The sequence below is a fragment of the Grammomys surdaster genome, unplaced genomic scaffold (genome assembly GCF_004785775.1).
Source record: "Grammomys surdaster isolate TR1022 unplaced genomic scaffold, NIH_TR_1.0 264, whole genome shotgun sequence".
NCBI classification, from domain to species: Eukaryota; Metazoa; Chordata; class Mammalia; order Rodentia; family Muridae; genus Grammomys; species Grammomys surdaster.
The window spans coordinates 2,937,441-2,954,556 of record NW_021604705.1 but is presented as its reverse complement, the minus strand read 5'-3'; positions in this window follow the sequence as shown (position 1 = coordinate 2,954,556).

Sequence of the window (17,116 nt, the reverse complement as noted above, 5' to 3'; positions counted from 1 at the left end):
TTATTCCCGTGAGACACATTATTCAAAGGGTGGTAACAAAGTCCATAGGAAGTATATCTCAATGTTTGCATATCTATTAACTAATATTCACCTTGCTATGGATAGGAGCATTACAGGATATTAAAGCAGTTATAGAATAAAAATTTATTATATACATGTATGAAACTGTCAGAGAGTTAAAAATGGAAAAAAATGCCAGGCGGTGGTGGTGCACGCCTTTAGTCCCAGCACTTGGGAGGCAGAGGCAGGCAGATTTCTGAGTTCGAGACCAGTCTGGTCTACAGAGTGAGTTCCAGGACAGCCAGGGCTACACAGAGAAACCCTGTCTCAAAAACCAAAAAAAAAAAAAAAAAAGGGAAAAATAAAATGTATGTGAGAGTAGAGTTTTTTTTTTAATTTCTTTTTTTTTTTGAACATGAAATGCTTTTTTTTTATAGCATGTTTTACAAGGGGAGGGGGTAAGAGGGTCCAGGTGGTGGAAAAGTACAAAATCTTCTTGGCCTGTGCCTTGAAACATGTCATGGTCTATATGGTACACTGCCTTGAATTATGATCTACCTGCAGTTCTTCAGAAGATATGGTACACTGCTTGAGTTATGGTGGCTCAGCCGTTAAAGGCTAGGCTCACAACCAAAAATATAAGAGAGTAGAGTTTTTAAATCATTTTTAACTTCCTATTTTAAGAGAAACGCAAGTATGATTGGCATGCCCATTTTTTCATCTCATTTCCCCAGATGTCTCAGGTAAGAACAATGAGAGAAATAAATTGTAACCATGAAGGATCAGAACTATGCACTAGGATATGACAATACTCCAAAAGAAAAGGCTGGTGAGTGGACATAAGTTCTAAAAAATAGTTTTAAACTTTAATTACTATTAAGACCCACAAAACTCCAGAACTTTGGAGAGTTGGCCTTTCCTGGCTCCTCTCCATCGGCTCTAAATGTCTTCCTCAGATGACTTTACATCTAAATAAATAAACGAATAAGTAATCTAGTCATCAAGAAACCAAGATCCTCAGAGTCAGCCATCCTGTCTTTGGACAGCTCTCAGAATAAGAATATCTTCTAAATTACCAGAATCTTGATAATCTTCATAGTCTTCTGTCTGAGATAACATTCTTCCATGGTTTCATTTTATGTGAACCTGGAATTTTTCAAAATTGTTCTTAAAGCTTAGCTTTGAACTGATATACTTACATCATATTATTCTATAGAAAAGTAGAGAAGAAATGCAGTACCACTCACTTTCCAGATGTTAATTCTATGCTCAAAAAGTTTAATATCAAAATGATCTGGAAGTTACACTAACGTTCAGTATAGTTGATAACCTTCATCAGGAATCCATCATGTGCCAGGAACCTCACAGAGGGCCTCCAGTGCATGCTCTCACTCAACTCTCCTGACAAACTATAGGTAGGTTCTATTTTCACCCATTTTGAAATGCCTAAAATATAAATACTTTGCACAAGTTCAAATACCGCAGAAGCAGTGATGCTTGGACGCTATCTCAAACATCAAGAAAAGTAGCATCTGCATGCTCTGAGCACTACTTTCTACCGGCCCCACGCCAAGCTTTTATCTTAGGAGGGAAACGTATTGTTTTCATTGTATATGCAGCAAAGTGGGGCAGAGAGAAGTTTAGCTAAGTCCTGCCACCGTAAAAACCAGCCTATCTCGACAGGCTTACCTGCAGACTCAGACCATACATCCATCTCTTCCAAAATTATCTTACTGGATTTGATATATCATGCTAACCTCTTAAAAATGTCCAGATACTGATCAAACCATTTGAACTCAACATTTTGGTCTCTGCTACCTTTTCACGACTAAGATGGTAAATAAAATGTTTTCTTGTGTTTAAGTAACCAACTTAGGTAGAAGGTGACCATCTACTGGTAGACAGATTTCCAAAGGCAACAGCTCATTCATCCTGGGGTATCAGCAGTCATCAAACCTCCCAAGCACCCTCTCACCCATCCCGTGTCTCCATTGCCCTACTAAGATAACCTGAGTTTCTTAAGCATTTCACTGAAGTACATATTTACCATCATAGTTCATAGTCAGTAACTATCAAACAGTAATACCAAATCAGTATGAAGTAATTTTAATAGGACATCTATTTAAGTCCTCGTGATGGTCACTTCTTCTAAGGATTAAGCTTTGAAAAGTAAGACACTAGGTCAGACATATATTGGTTGTTATACTATAATACTATAGTTATGTAATTATGGCTGGTATTGTCTGTATATCAACAACTATCTTGAGTTCCTGTGAGTTTGCAGGCAGCCTAAAGCATCTTTTCAGTTGATTTTAGCAGGAAGCACATTTATTGTACAATATGTGCTTGTGATCTAAATTTGTTGGTCAGCATTTCAATCAATATTGTGATTGTAGGGGTTTAAATTTTTATTTTGTTGGGTCTGTGTATGTATGTTGGCACACATGTGCCACTGTGGGTTCGTGGAAGTCAGAGGACAACTTGAAGGAGTCCCTTCAGTTCCATCATGTGGGTTCCGAGACTTGAACTCATGCCGTCAGCCTTTGCAGCAAGTACATTCAGCTGATGATAGGGTTGTGCTTACATTACTTGTTTAGTTTAGCATTATAGTTTCACTTTAATCTTAATAAAACTACCTAACACTATAAATTAATTACCTTCTATTATGAGTCATACACAAGCTTTTTCAGTAATAAATGTTTGTCACCTGAATAATAATCCTTTAAGCCCACAAATCTGTCATATTGCCTGTGGTTGCTTTGAAACACCAAATGCATTTAGCAGTTTTCTGTTGTGCTTTATTTCATTGTTTGACATTTATTATAGCAACCTTTATCTGAATAAAACAATGTTTCCTTTCAGTCCATTGAGGATGCAACCTCCTTACCTAAAATTCAACTATTTGAATGTTACACTGTTTGTTATTACTCTCAGAAACAAAGACCTCTTAACAGCCTAGAACCTGCCAGATGTTTCTTTTGACATTGCTTTGGGCCTCCCATTTCAGGTACAGTAAAATGTGAAAATTAGGAAACCCTGACAACCGAAGAATATAATCATTATCAGGATAATTGTATATATAGTTCAAAACAGCAAAACTGAGAAATGTCAAAACTATATTTCTCTTCTCTACTATGTAGCTACAATCTAAAAGCTAAGGCATTTGATTTAAAAAGAAATAAAAGCCATATGTTTAAATCTAATACCAAGAAATATTTTCTTCTAAAAATTTTGGATATGTTTTTAACCATATAGCAAATCTCCCTCAGATGTTTCTCCGTAAAGCTAGTGTTGCTACTGTCTTTTTCCAATTAGCTTTATTTTGAATTAATCTGTAATGCTATTGTCCCTCTGGGAGATACAAAAGGTCACGTTCCTTTTCTAAACTATAGAATTATTCAACAGATCTTACCAACTGTACTGGTAATGTAATTCTTACTATACCTCTGAGAGAAAATTCTCCTTAAGATAGATTCAGAACAAGTGGCATCTGTAATGCTAATGTATTTTTCCAGAGAATGTCGCAGCTGGATCAGTCACCCACGTGTTCGCCAGGTCCTAATGAGGTTCTGGTAATAGAGTGGAGAAAGACACAATTTTCATTTGTCATGTCCGCTCAAAAATGAAAATTATATTAGTCACGTATAGGGTCCCTATGAAGGTTCTTTTGCTATCTTTGATCCTTGGAATTTATAAAATAGAGCTTGAATTTTGAAACATCAATCCTGATTGGCATCTGATGGTTTTTGTTCTCTTCCGATAATAAAATAGAGAGTGGTGAAATTATTGAGGGATTCCCTGTCCAGTGAGCATCATAGCATACTAAATAAAATAAAATAGAACTATTTGATAAAGAGTCAGCTTAAAAAGGGGAAGAAAATGAAGTTTCTAAGCATTGTGTCCTTAGGACAACTCTGTTTAAACTTTCTCACAGAAGGAAAGAGCTATATATCATTTCAAACCTATTAAGTATTTCCTACAAGAAAAGAAAGAAAGAAATTATGTAAACAGCATCAAGCCATCATTAGAAAGAAAAAGAATTAGTAGCAGAAGCTCTGGACCTGGAAGCAGGTTTGACTGGTTTTACACTTCTATCTTTTAGCTTATTTTTGTGGATACTTGCTTTAATTCTATCACCCTTCCATAAATGATAAGTTATAGATAGTATAAAATTGACAGGTTTTTGTGTCAGTTAGTAACTAGGGTTATAATTTGATACTTTATTAAATGTACTTTCTTCTTAAATATCAATACATGTAAATATTATAAATAGTATGAGTACATATCTTAAAATAATATACTGGATACCAATTTAGTATATAGATTATATTTTATATATACTTAATACATTTAATATATTATATACAAATATATATTTATTTATATAACTATATATATAACTATGTATATATAGTTATATATATATATATATATATGAATAATTCAGCCCCCCAATTACTTTAAGCTTCAACTGCTTTACCTTGGTTGCTGAAGTCTTTACGTGACTTGTAATTATTACCATCCATCTTTCCCCCCAAGTCATTTGCAATTGAGGCGAACATGAACTTATAGAAAGACAGCCATTCTCTGCTCTCTGTGCCTTTGCATCTCTGTTCCTTCTCTTTGTACCTTGCTGTGGAGTGACCTGTGTGTAGTCTAAAAACGAGAGGGTAACATGTTCCTTGAAAATGCTTGATTTATTCTTTCCAGTTGTTCATAAACATTCTACTCTACCAGTTTTATTAAGTTGATCATGGAAGTCTTCAAAATCCAAGTCCTTAAATATACTTCCTAGTCTGTTCTGCAGTATGGCACAGTAGAAAAGTACCTAGTAAATCTACATGAGTAAGCCAATGAACATTTATTTGGTCTTGTATCTACGTAATCTTCTATTCACAAAGGATCATCAGTATTCTTTCCCAGGTGCCCCCCATCTATCTATCTATCTATCTATCTATCTATCTATCTATCTATCATCTATCTCTTTCTCTCTCTTCCTCTCCCTCTCCTCCCCTCCATCCATCTCTCTTCGTCTCTCTGTTTCCTCCCCCCATGCCATCTGTCTGTCTCTGTCCCTCTCTCCTTCTCTCCCTTTCTCCCTCTCCCACTTTCAGTGCCTGGGAACAAACTCAGGGCCTTCTGCACTGAGAAACTGCTCTGCCATTGAGCTGCAACCCCAGCCTTTGAGGGTTTGGGTGCTCTGTTTATTTCCTTGCTTGCTTTGGTTTTGTTTTGAAATGGGCTCACCTTGTACCATGGTTAACCTTAAATTCTTGATCTTCCTCCCATTGCCTCTGAGTGTTCAGACTATAAATGTGTGCCACCAGGCATTAACTCTTATGTTTATTAAAGAAATACTTGTGTCTTTTTAAAACCCAGACTCTTTCTCTTTCTTATCACCTCCCCAGCAGCCTTTGAATACTCTAAAACTTCAATTTTCCAGGTATGTTTCACACTTCACACCATGACCAACTGTCACACTGAAAATAATCAAAATTGTACAGTTATTTTCAAGTACATTGATATGTTACCAAAAAGTTCACTCAAACACTCAGTGATACTAGTAATCTAGTGAGGTAAGCTGAGCTCGAATCTATCTTTTTCCAGAAGGACAGATGCCCAGGAAGGAAAACCTAAGCGTCTACACTCACAGACAAGACAAATCCTGAGAGAAACATTCCCCAGAGTAGCACGCTAATAAGAATCGAATCCTTAAGTCTACAGTGTCAAAGGCCTGAGCTTTGAAATTGTTCATGACCTAGATGTAAACAGAAAAGTGTAGAGAAAATGCTTATTATAGAACACAGAACTGAGTAGGGAAGATTCACCTCATCAGGCTGTCCTCCCCTGAGCCTGTAGAACAACCTGATTCTAGCAAAGGCAAAACAGCAGATGAAGGAAGTTCTATGTTTCTGTGTAGGGACAATGCCCTGCTGCACCATCCACTACCTGTGCCCTAGATGTGCTCAAAAAGAAGCCTGCAAGCTCATCCAGGGTCACCATTTTGTATGAATGATTGACCCCTGCATGTTGGTTGTTCTGCCAAATAAATGCTTTTTGCTTTTGCATGCTATTTGAGTCTGGAGTCTTCCTTCGGTGATTCTCATACCCTTACAATAAGAGTACTGAGAGGAAAGACAGATGGAAAAAGAAAACAGAGAGGGGTGATGGGGATGATGCTGTCAGCATCCCCACACAATGCCGTCAACAATCATCAATTTCAGTTGGGCTAAATAGTTAAGTAACTAGTAAAACTATAATTAGACATAAGAAAATGCTCTCATGACCTCATGGTACAGAAATTTCTTAAAAAGATAGCTAAGCATTAAAGAAATTATTGATGACATTAACTACATAAAACTTAGAACTTCCAGGGGATAGAGAGATGGCTCAGCTGTTAAGAACACTGTCTGCTTTTCCAGAGTTCCTGAGTTCAATTCCCAGCAACCACATGGTGGATCACAACCATCTGCAATGGGGTCTGATGCCCCCTTCTGGTCTGAAGAGAGCAATGGTGAATACATTAAATAAATAAATCTAAAAAAAAAAAAAATCTTTGGCCGAGCAGTGGTGGCTCACGCCTTTAATCCCAGCACTTGAGAGGCAGAGGCAGGAGGATTTCTGAGTTCGAGGCCAGCCTGGTCTACAGAGTGAGTTCCAGGACAGCCAGGGCTACACAGAGAAACCCTGTCTCGAAAAAACAAAAGCAAAAACTTAGAACTTGCATACTTCAGGGGACACAATGAAAATATTAAAACAAACAAAACAAAATGATGCAAACTAGGAGATATCCTGTGAGAGCCAATGTTATGTTTTAATTACTGTGCTGAAGAGATCCATGAAGCAAAAATGCTTCAAACCTGCAAGCCCCTTGCCCAAGGATGCTGAAATGCTGAACGCAGATTATTATGTTTTCAGTCACCTAAACAAGTTTGTTCGACCCAACTGTACCTGGTGAGCTTGATCACCCATAGCCAAGAGATACATAGGCAGGAAATACATCAGGGGGTATGCTTGCCCCTGATTAGATGTAGGCGGGAACTATACAGGTAGCAAGTACTTCAGGATGTATGCTTGCTCCTGACTGAACCTGTTGGGACATCTATAGCCTTATAGTTTTGCCTATTTAAGCCACTGCAAAATGTGACTCCTTACCAATTTCTGGGAACCCAGGAATGGATCTGACCAGAGTACATCATCCTGGCCAGTATTTAAAGCTTGCTTCAGATTCGGCTCAACAATTGTAGAACTGGTCTTTCTCTCACAATTTTCAAGTTTAACAATCTTTAGGGGGAAGGAATAGTATGCAGAACATGTAAAGAAATATTCTTTAAACAATTAAGAATAGAGAAACTGACCTGGAGAGATGGCTCAGTGGTTAAGAGCACTGACTGCTCTTCCAGAGGTCCTGAGTTCAATTCCCAGCAACCACATGGCGGCTCACAACTACCTGTAATGGGATCTGATGCCCTCTTCTGGTGTGTCTGAAGATAGCTACGATGTACTCATAAAATAATATAAATATATCTTTTTAAAAAAAAAGAATTCTTATAAGCAATTAAGAGAGAAGCCAGGCTGGAGAGACGGCTCCACTGTTAAAGGCTAGGCTCACAACCAAAAATATAAGAAGAGAGAAAGCAACCAAACTCCTTTCAAACATTCTTTCAACAGATTTAAATTACCTAATATACACAATTGGTTCTAGGTTCTAGGTCTAACTTGAAAAATTTTTTCTCAGTCAGGTGTAGTGGTGGCGGTGGCTGCCCAGGCCTTTAATTCCATCACTCAGGAGGCAGAGGTGGGCAAAACAAAAACAAAAAAATCTTTCCTCCCTAAAATCGGTGAAGTCATATTTGGGACTCACTTTGCTCCTGCATTCAATTGTTCACAAAAGAAAATGAGTTCTATGTAGTTTCTCACATTTCTTGTTGACACTTCAATTATTGCTATTATGATTTCTGAGATTTTTTAAAACCTGTAATACATCTGATGTCTCCCTCTCAAATATCCTGTTCAATAGACTCAAATGAATTATAACCATACAGCAAAATACAGCCAAGCCTGGCCCAGGGACGTGACTTTTGGCTATACAAGTCATGAAAGTAAATCTATGATATATAACTTCACAATACTCTAATTGGGCAACTGTATAAAAAGTAAAATCGTGCTCTCAAGATAAAACACATATTTTTTAAATTACATAAGTAAGTGGCTGAAAATAAAATATCTTTGGAGAAAATACAATGCTATTTTTAATATCTCAAGACAAAAGAGACTCTTAACTACCGCAAGATAAGAACAAAATATAGTAGAAGGGTGATAGATAAATTTTCACTAAATTTAATATTTGTGATATGGAGAGAGGAAGCTATAATCAGGATCTATTGTGTTGGGAAAAGAATCTTTTTGTAATATAAGAGAAAAATGAAAAAAAAGTGTACACAAAGTCATTTTTAAAAGCAAAAGGATAAGTGAAAACTAAATGACAGATTTTTTTATAGCAAACTTCTCTCAAGTGATTCATTATCAGAATATATGTCTAATATAGGCTTTATCCAGCAGTAGATGGAAACAAATGAAGAAACTCATGGCCAAAATACGTCTGGCAGAGTACCAGAGGTCTTGTAGAAGACTGAAGAATAGAATTAAGCAAGTGGGTGGGGTTGGGGGATCACAGATACCACAAGACCTACAATCAACTAAGCAGGTCCCATCGGGGCTCACAGAAACTGAACCACCAACCAAAGAGCATGAAGGGGCTGGGCCTAGGCCCCCTACACATTTGCAGCAGATATGTCACTTGGTCTCTGGGGGGACCCCAACAATTAAAGCCAGGATTGTCTCTGACTCTGTTGCCTACCATTGGATCTCCTTCCCCCTGCTGCCAGTCCTGCTGGGACTAGAATTCCTAGGGTAGGGTGGTACCCAAGGTGTTTTCCCTGGAAAAGGGGAGGGGCTTGTAAGGATGGGACTGGGAGAAGAGGAGGAAGTGAGGGTTTCCATTGGGATGTAAAGTGAATAAATAAATAAGTAAACAAATAAACAAAAATATCAACAATGACAAAAAGCCAAGTAGAAAACAGGTCCAAAAGCAGGAAATAACTGAAAACATGGTTGACTTAAATATACAAGAACTCTGTGGCTTACAAATTAAAGTTGCATGAGCTATCAGACTGGCAAGAGTTGAAATGGCATAGTTGTTAAATCCAAGATGTGATATGTAGAGCGAATGAAATCTTTGTCATGGCTTCTGGGAATGTGCATCAGTAAAATACACTATGCTCAGGAAAATACACTATGGTGTTACATAATAAAACTGATGCATTCTTACAATGACCTAGTCATTACCATCCTAGAAATATATGTCGCTTTCCAAAATGTTCTCATGTGTGTACCACAATACTTGCCAAAAATACTGACACCTATATTTTTTATTATAAACAAAAACCTAGAAACAACCCAAATGTCTGTCAACAATACAAAGGAAAAATAAGTTGTAGTATACATGATGGAATTTCACATCCAGCAGTGAAAATCAAGGGGCAGCTATGCAGAACCACTTCGGATGAATCCCGAGGACATGTCATTAAATAAAAGTCAAGCTACAGAAAATGCATATTAATAAAATTCTGTTCACATAAGACTCAAGTGCATACATCGCTTACATGGATTTTTTTTCTCATTTAACAATACTGTTAGCTTCACAGTCTGAAGGCAAGAAATATATTTAGCTGGAGATTTGAAAATTGTTTTATTATACTTTTACTTTCCTGAGAGCCATTCTGGGAGCTTTCATTAATCCTTTCTGAGAAATCATTGAGGTATAAATTGAGAGAAAGGAGAAGAGAAGGAAGCATGGCTGCAGAGTGAGGGGGTACCACTGTTTTCCTGAAGTGGTGAAATCAATACATTGTAACATTTCACCAATTCCCCTTTATTAGGGATTATGGGGGAATTCAAGTTAGTAGAATTTTATTTACTTTGCTTCATTTTTAAAGGTCAAATCATTGACAAGGCCATAATAATCAGATTAATATTGGCACTGCAATACAAAGCATGAAGGATGCCCAAAATCCTACACCTCTGTTCTAGTTCCTGAGTAAGTCCTGGGTCCTTCACTGGCTTCATTTCATCTTCTCTTAAGGTAGAGAAATATGCCTACCTCAGGGAGAGATCCTGATTCAGTAACATCATTGATGCAGTTTAAGAATTAAAACAGTGGCTAGAAACACAGATAAGTGGTTGAAGGTATCTGCTGTTCTTCCAAAGGACCCAATCTGGGTTTCCAGAACCCATGGCAGATGTCTCTCAACAGCCTGTAACTCCAGTTCCAAAGATACCAATGTCCTCTTCAGGTCCTCGTGATCATACACACACACACACCCTACAAATAACAAAGAAGCAAATAAATAATAGATGTTTTAAAAGTAAAAAAAGTACTTCTATTTTAAGTTTTTGTGTTAGTTCCCTACTCTCGGCATTTTGATTCTTGGTCACATGGGTCATTTAAGATAAGAGTGAGAAAGGGGATGGAGAAAGGCCAAGTTAAAAGAGTCGAGAATACAAAGGTCTAGACTTCAGTTCCCTGTATCCATCCAGTAGCTCACAACCACCCATATCTCCAACTTGAAGGGATCCTATGCCCTCTGTTGGCCTCTGGGCCACTACATTCACATACACATACCCCACACAAAAACATGCATGTGCATATAATTAAAAATAAAATAAATTTTGGCTGGGCATAGTGATGCATGCTCTTAATCCTAGAATTCAAGATCTCTGTGAGTTAGAGCTATCCTATATTTACATAGGATCCTGTCTGAAATGGGAGGAGTCTTTTTGTTTCCATATGTATTTCAATCTGACAATGACTGGTGGCAAGGACCTGAAGTTAAACTCGTGATTCAACTCAACCAGGGGTCTGTACTCTGCTCATGAGCTATTTACCAGCATTTGTGGAGCTTTTATTTGGATAGTTCAGAGTTCAAAACAGGGACAGAGAAACAATGAAAACTACACATAACATTTATTGCAGTCACCAGATGTACTCAGAAAACAAATGAGCACATCCCATGAGGGAATGAAGGCTGTTTGCATAAAGCCCTTAAGCTGATTGCTGAGAAGGAGGAGAAGAAACGTCTTGCCCATAGCATTCCTTGGGTAGATGTGGACATTCCTCCCAGGGGAGTCAACAGAAGCTCTATGGGAAGAGAGTTCACACAGCGATATAGATAGTAGGGGGACGTCTATTACTACACACTTCAATTTTAGGTTTTTGGTTTTGTTTTGTTTGTTTGTTTTGATTTGGCTTATTGTTGTTTGTTTGTTTGTTTGTTTTTCTATTTCTGGGTAGAATGGCTTGGGAAGTTTCATTTCAATTGCATTCAATCTATACATTACTTTTGGTAGGATGGTCCTGAAGGGTCCTAGGGGTTTTCGCCAGCCTTACACCCACCCACCTCTGGTCAAGGCTAGGCCAAGTTCCATTCTCCACCCACAGGAACATTTCTGAGTAAAAAAATTCTCAGAATGTACTGACTGTCACCTGATCCTCTGGAAAGTCTCAGGTAGAGTTCAAATGTGTGTCATGCTTGCTAGCCAATAGATTTAAAGTTCCATATGCTTAGTCATTAAGTTTGAACTGTAACCTTGCTGATGTAACTTGTGCCCCTAAAATGTATAAAAACTGCTTGTAATAGCCATTTGTGTTCACCTTCTCACTCTCTTCTAGGGACCTTCTGAGGGTTGACCCCGATGCACCTGAAAATAAACCTCTTGCTTTTGCATCGATCTGCTCTTTCCCTGTGTCTCACACAGAGGCATCTCTAAGTAAGTATCACTGACAGAGGGTCGGGGTCTTACAGTTGTTTTTTTTAGTTACTCACTTGAAGAATAACAGCATCTTCTGCAAATGGTGTTGGGAAAACTGGGTATCCACAAACAGAAGAATGAAACTAGACCCCTCTCTCACCGTGCACAGAATTTCACTCCAAATGGTCAAAGATCTCAACATGGAATGGGCTCTAAAAGGTACAAGAACGACAAACTAGCTTGCACAGGGCTCGCCTTCCCACATTCCCTCTTCCTGGCTAACCTGTTAGATTAAGTTCCTAAAACTAGCCTGAGGTCTACTCCCTTATTTGACCACTCCCTCCTTCTGAGGCTAACCACCAAGATCAACACATTGAAGTCCAGTTAATTAGGGTAGCCAAGAGGAAGGGTAGTTGTTAGACTTCAGTGCAGCTTAGAACAGACAACACCAGACCAAATGGTTCCAAAGGGGAGGAGGGTGTATTCAGGGCAGAGGGCAAAGGTAGGGGGAGAGAAACAGAAGAAGATGGCGAAGAAAGAGGGAGAGAGAGAGGAGAGAGAGAAGTGGAGGCCGACCATGATCACGTGGAGAGAGGGGGGAAGGGCGAGGGGACAGAGAGAAGCTAGAGGCAAGAGGGTAAGAAAATAAGAGAGAGAGGAGGAGGCAAGCAGCCCCTTTTATAGTGAGCAGGCCTACCTGGCTATTGCCAGGTAACTGTGGGGAGGAGCATGCCTGGGTGTTGCCAGATAACTGTGGAGGTGGAGTTTAGACAGAATACTAACAGTAGTCCTCTTGGCTACCCTAACTAACATGTCCAATCTAAACAAAGCAACTCATCCTAACTGGGGTTTCCCCTTTTCCTTTTATAACTGACATTTGCTTCCATACAGGGCACCTCTGTCTCCTCTCTTTCCAAAGGCAGTTCAAAATCCTTTGACCTTCTCCCTAGTCCTCTGTCTCCTGCTTTATCTCTTATCCTCTGCCTTTTCTGCCTCTGGGGTAAATAAATCTCCTTTGTGCTGAATACTTGGTCTTGGTGTATCCTCTGCTGACTCAGGTCCTCTCAAATATAAAATAAACAATTAAGTCACGAACCTTCTAGAAAGCCAGGGAAGGAGTTCACAGCAACACATAGGCATAAGTAAGGATTTTCAAAGGATTACAATTGCTCAGGAAATAAAGCCAACAATTAACAAATGCAACATCATGAAAGTAGAAGTCTTTTGTACAGGGGGGAAAAATACCACAGTCAATCAAGTGAAGAGACAGCCTAAAGAATGGGAGAAATCTTTTGCCAGGCATACATCTGGTAAAGAGGATTAAAAACCAGAATACACAAAGAATTCAAAAACTGAAATATCAAGAAAACAAGCCAATCAAAATAGGCTATAGATCAGAATTTTAAAAGTCTCAAAAGAAGAAATACAAATGAATAATAAACACATTTTAAAGTATTCAGCATCATTGTCCACCAGGGATGTGTAAGCTGAAAGTGCTTTAAAGTTCTGTTTCATGGCAGTCACGATGGTTATCACCAAGAAAACAAATTCTGCATGGATGTGGTGGAAGGGGACCACTCACCCACAGGGAGCACTTACTCATGGGGAACACTCACTGGGAGCACTTACTCACGGGGAGCACTTACTCACGGTTGGTGGAAGCCTAAACTCTGAAAAGCAGTAGAGAGATTTCTCAGAAAGCTAGAAATAGATGTCCTCCACTTCCTGGGTATATACCAAAGGACTCTATATCCACTACAGAGATCCTTGCTCATCCTTGTTTACTGTCATTCTATGTAGGTGATGGAACCAGCCTAGATGTCCATCAACTGATGAATGGATAATGAAAACTTGGTATATACAAAGAGTGGAATTTTACTCAGCAGTACAGAAAAATGAATTTGAAGGTAAATGGATGGACCTGACTGGGCATGAGGTGGTTATACTGAATGGGATAACTCTAGGACAGATCAGGAAATGGTTGTATTCTCCCTCATGTGTACATCTTAGCTTCAAATATCCAATTGTGTGTCCTTCTTGATGGCAGTCTTTATGTTCTGTCATTGTTTTCATTTTATACTTTAGCTCTCTAGCTACTCAGATCCACGTCTCCTCTTATATTTGGTTGCCCCCTTTTGCTTAATATGTAGCATCTCTTTTTATGCTTGTGAAGAAATTTCAAACTGTTAGTAGTACAGTTGGTGTTTACATTGTTCAAGCTGTTGAGGCCTGCTCCCCTAGCATAGCTGTAGCCATTTTGATCCATGCCTGTTAATCATTTTATATTGTTGCTGACACAGAAAAATAGCTTGACTCAGGGCTGATCAAGGTGACCATACCTCCTGCTGTGTTCCGAGGCTTGCGGCCTGGCAGTGACAGCACATGCCTTTTAATCCCAGCACTTGGGAGGCAGAGGCAGGTGGATTTCTGAGTTTGAGGCCAGCCTGGTCTACAGAGTAAGTTCCAGGACAGCCAGGGCTATACAGAGAAACCCTGTCTTGAACCATCCCCACCCCTACTCCCAGAAAAAAGAAATTCCACAACCACAGTCTCCACTTAGGACCAATCAGATTAAAAGCTCTGTTTGAATTATTATGTTTAAACTGCCAAAATAAAGTAAGAGTTGACCACTTTCTTCACCTTATATGAGTTCACTGTAGGTTTTGCCTTTATAAACTGGCCCTGGGAAACATTCAGGGTTGCAGGCTTAGCTCTAGGCTGTATCCCTGATTGATCAGCCTTGGGGTGTACATTTAATAAAATATTCCTTCTTAACAAGACCTACATTTGAGTGGTTCGTGGGCCGCTTCCTGAACCACAGCACATGTCATCTCATTCTGTTATTTCAGCTACTGAATGTAGAAAACTCTCTAAAAAAAAATATTACCAGGGATCTGGGAACCAAAATTTGAACCCAGAAAACATGGTGTTTTCTATCTACACCACAGGGCTCCTGGTTTCTAAATAACTAATTCAAAAAAAGACTTAAGATTAAGTAGTAAATTACCCACACAGAGTGAGGCTAAAACATTTCTTGTCTTATTCCATTTTCTATATCTATAGTTGGGAACATTTCTCCCTCTTTTTACTTTCACGATACCTAAATGAAGTATTATGGTCCAAGTGATTATCAATAAATATTGTTGAATCAGGGACTGTAAAGATGACTCAGTTTAGGCAAAGTACTTATCACACAGGCATGAGGATCTGAGTTCAACCCCCAGAACTTATTTTTTTAAAAAAAAGTCTTTTATGATCATAGCATGTGCCTGTTATCCTATCCAGCTAAACCTGCAAGCTCATGGTTCAGGGAGAGAATCTGTGTCGGTCAAAGCTTTCCGGAAGCACCTTCAAAGACACACCCAGAGGAATATTTCCAAGGTGTTTCTAAATCTAGTCAAGGTGACAATGAGATTTAACCATCAATACCTCCCCAGGGAAGCATTTCTACACATAGAAATCCCATAGGAAAGATAAGAGGCTAGAGCAAAGATTGGGAGGGCTAGTATGCTAACATGTAGTAACAATGGTTGCTGTTTTTGCTGTTGATGTTGTTGTTGCTGTTGTTTCTGCTTCCTTGAGAAGTTTTAAAAATATGAATAGTGAAGAAAAGAACAAAGTATTAAGTATTCAAGCTTGCAGGATAATGAAAAGAATTAATCACTTCAAAACAATTTTATCTCCAGGAAAACTTCAATAATTCAGGAAATAATAACCTGTCCTAGATATGTTTATTGATTTTCAGGAAAAAAACATAATCTTGTGTTTCATATGAATAAAGGGCAGATGATAACTAATTATTTATTGACTAAATATTTTACAAATTCTATATTTGAAGAGATTCTATAAATAATAAAAAAATGAATGTATTCATGCTTTATTTATTTAGTATTTTAAAATTAAAATTACTGCTGAAAAAAGAAGCAGTGCTATTAGCAATGGTTTTTCCATAGATGAGAGTCTAAAGAGTTTTATCTTTTCTGTTATTTCAAAATGTTTTCTTACTTTTGTTTGTGTATGTGTACGTATATTTCTGTGTATCTGTGTGTATAGGTGGAGGCCAGGGGAGAAAGTCAGGTGTCCACCTTCTTCCCCTGAGACAAGTCTCTTGTTGAATCTAGAGGTCACCATTTTTTACTACATTGGAAGCCAGCAAACCCCAGTGATCTACCTGTGCCAGAGTTACACGTACATGTGGCCACGCATGATGTTTTTATGTGAGCACTGGGGAACTGAATTTGACATCTGATTCTTTTATAGCAAGCACTGTTACCAACTGAGCCATATCTCAAGCCTTTCTTTTCCAATTTTATACAATAAACTGCAATGCATTTTTTTTCTTTTTTTGGATTTTTGAAACAAAGACTCTATATGTACCCTTGGATGTCTTGAATCTAGTTATGTTGGCCAGGCTGGCCTCAAATTCATAGAGCTCCACCTGCTTCGGCAGGTCCTGAGTGCTAGAATCAAAAGGTATGGGCCACCATGCCCAGCTGCATTACTATATAATAACTACTGTAGTCAGAACAGCTAACACAAGGTCTACCATGTCACAATATTTCAGATGTGCAATTGATTGCAGTTGATTACAGGGCATGGGTTGCACAGGAGAACTTGATCTCTAGAACATATTCATTTTCCTTGGCTGAAACTATATGCCACTGAATCTCCTCTCTCCCCAAGGTAACACAATCTTCTTTGTTCAGCTTTGAATAGTTTAAAACAATTCATTTAAGTGAGATGGTGTAGTGTTTGTCTTTATGCGTTAGGCATATTGCATTCAGTATAAAATGCTCTAGGTTCATTTATGTCTTGACATGATACAGAATGGTTGTGTAATATTATCATATACACATATCCCTCTCTTTTTTAAAGCCATTTGTCTTCTATAGGCTGATCACACATCTTGGCTTTTCTGAATAGTGCTGCAAATGAACTCAACAGTGTTAAGATCTCTTCTAAATCTTGATTTCAATTCTTTTGGTTGAGATTGCTGGATCATATGATTGTTATATTTTTACCACATTTATTTATTCATTCACTGGGGGATACAAATTCCAGGGCAGGCATGTGGAGGTCAGATGACCACTATGGAGAGTTGGTTCTATTCTTTTACTATGCAGGTCCTAGGAATCAAACTCAGGTGGTCAGGCTTGACTGCAAGTGCCTTCATTGGCTTGACCATCCAGACAGTCCTTTTATATTTTTAATTTTTAAGGAAACTCCATACTGTTTTTACAACATGTCTATCATTTTGTATTTTTTCTAGCAGTGTTCATTCAAGGTTCTAATTTCTCCATAAGCT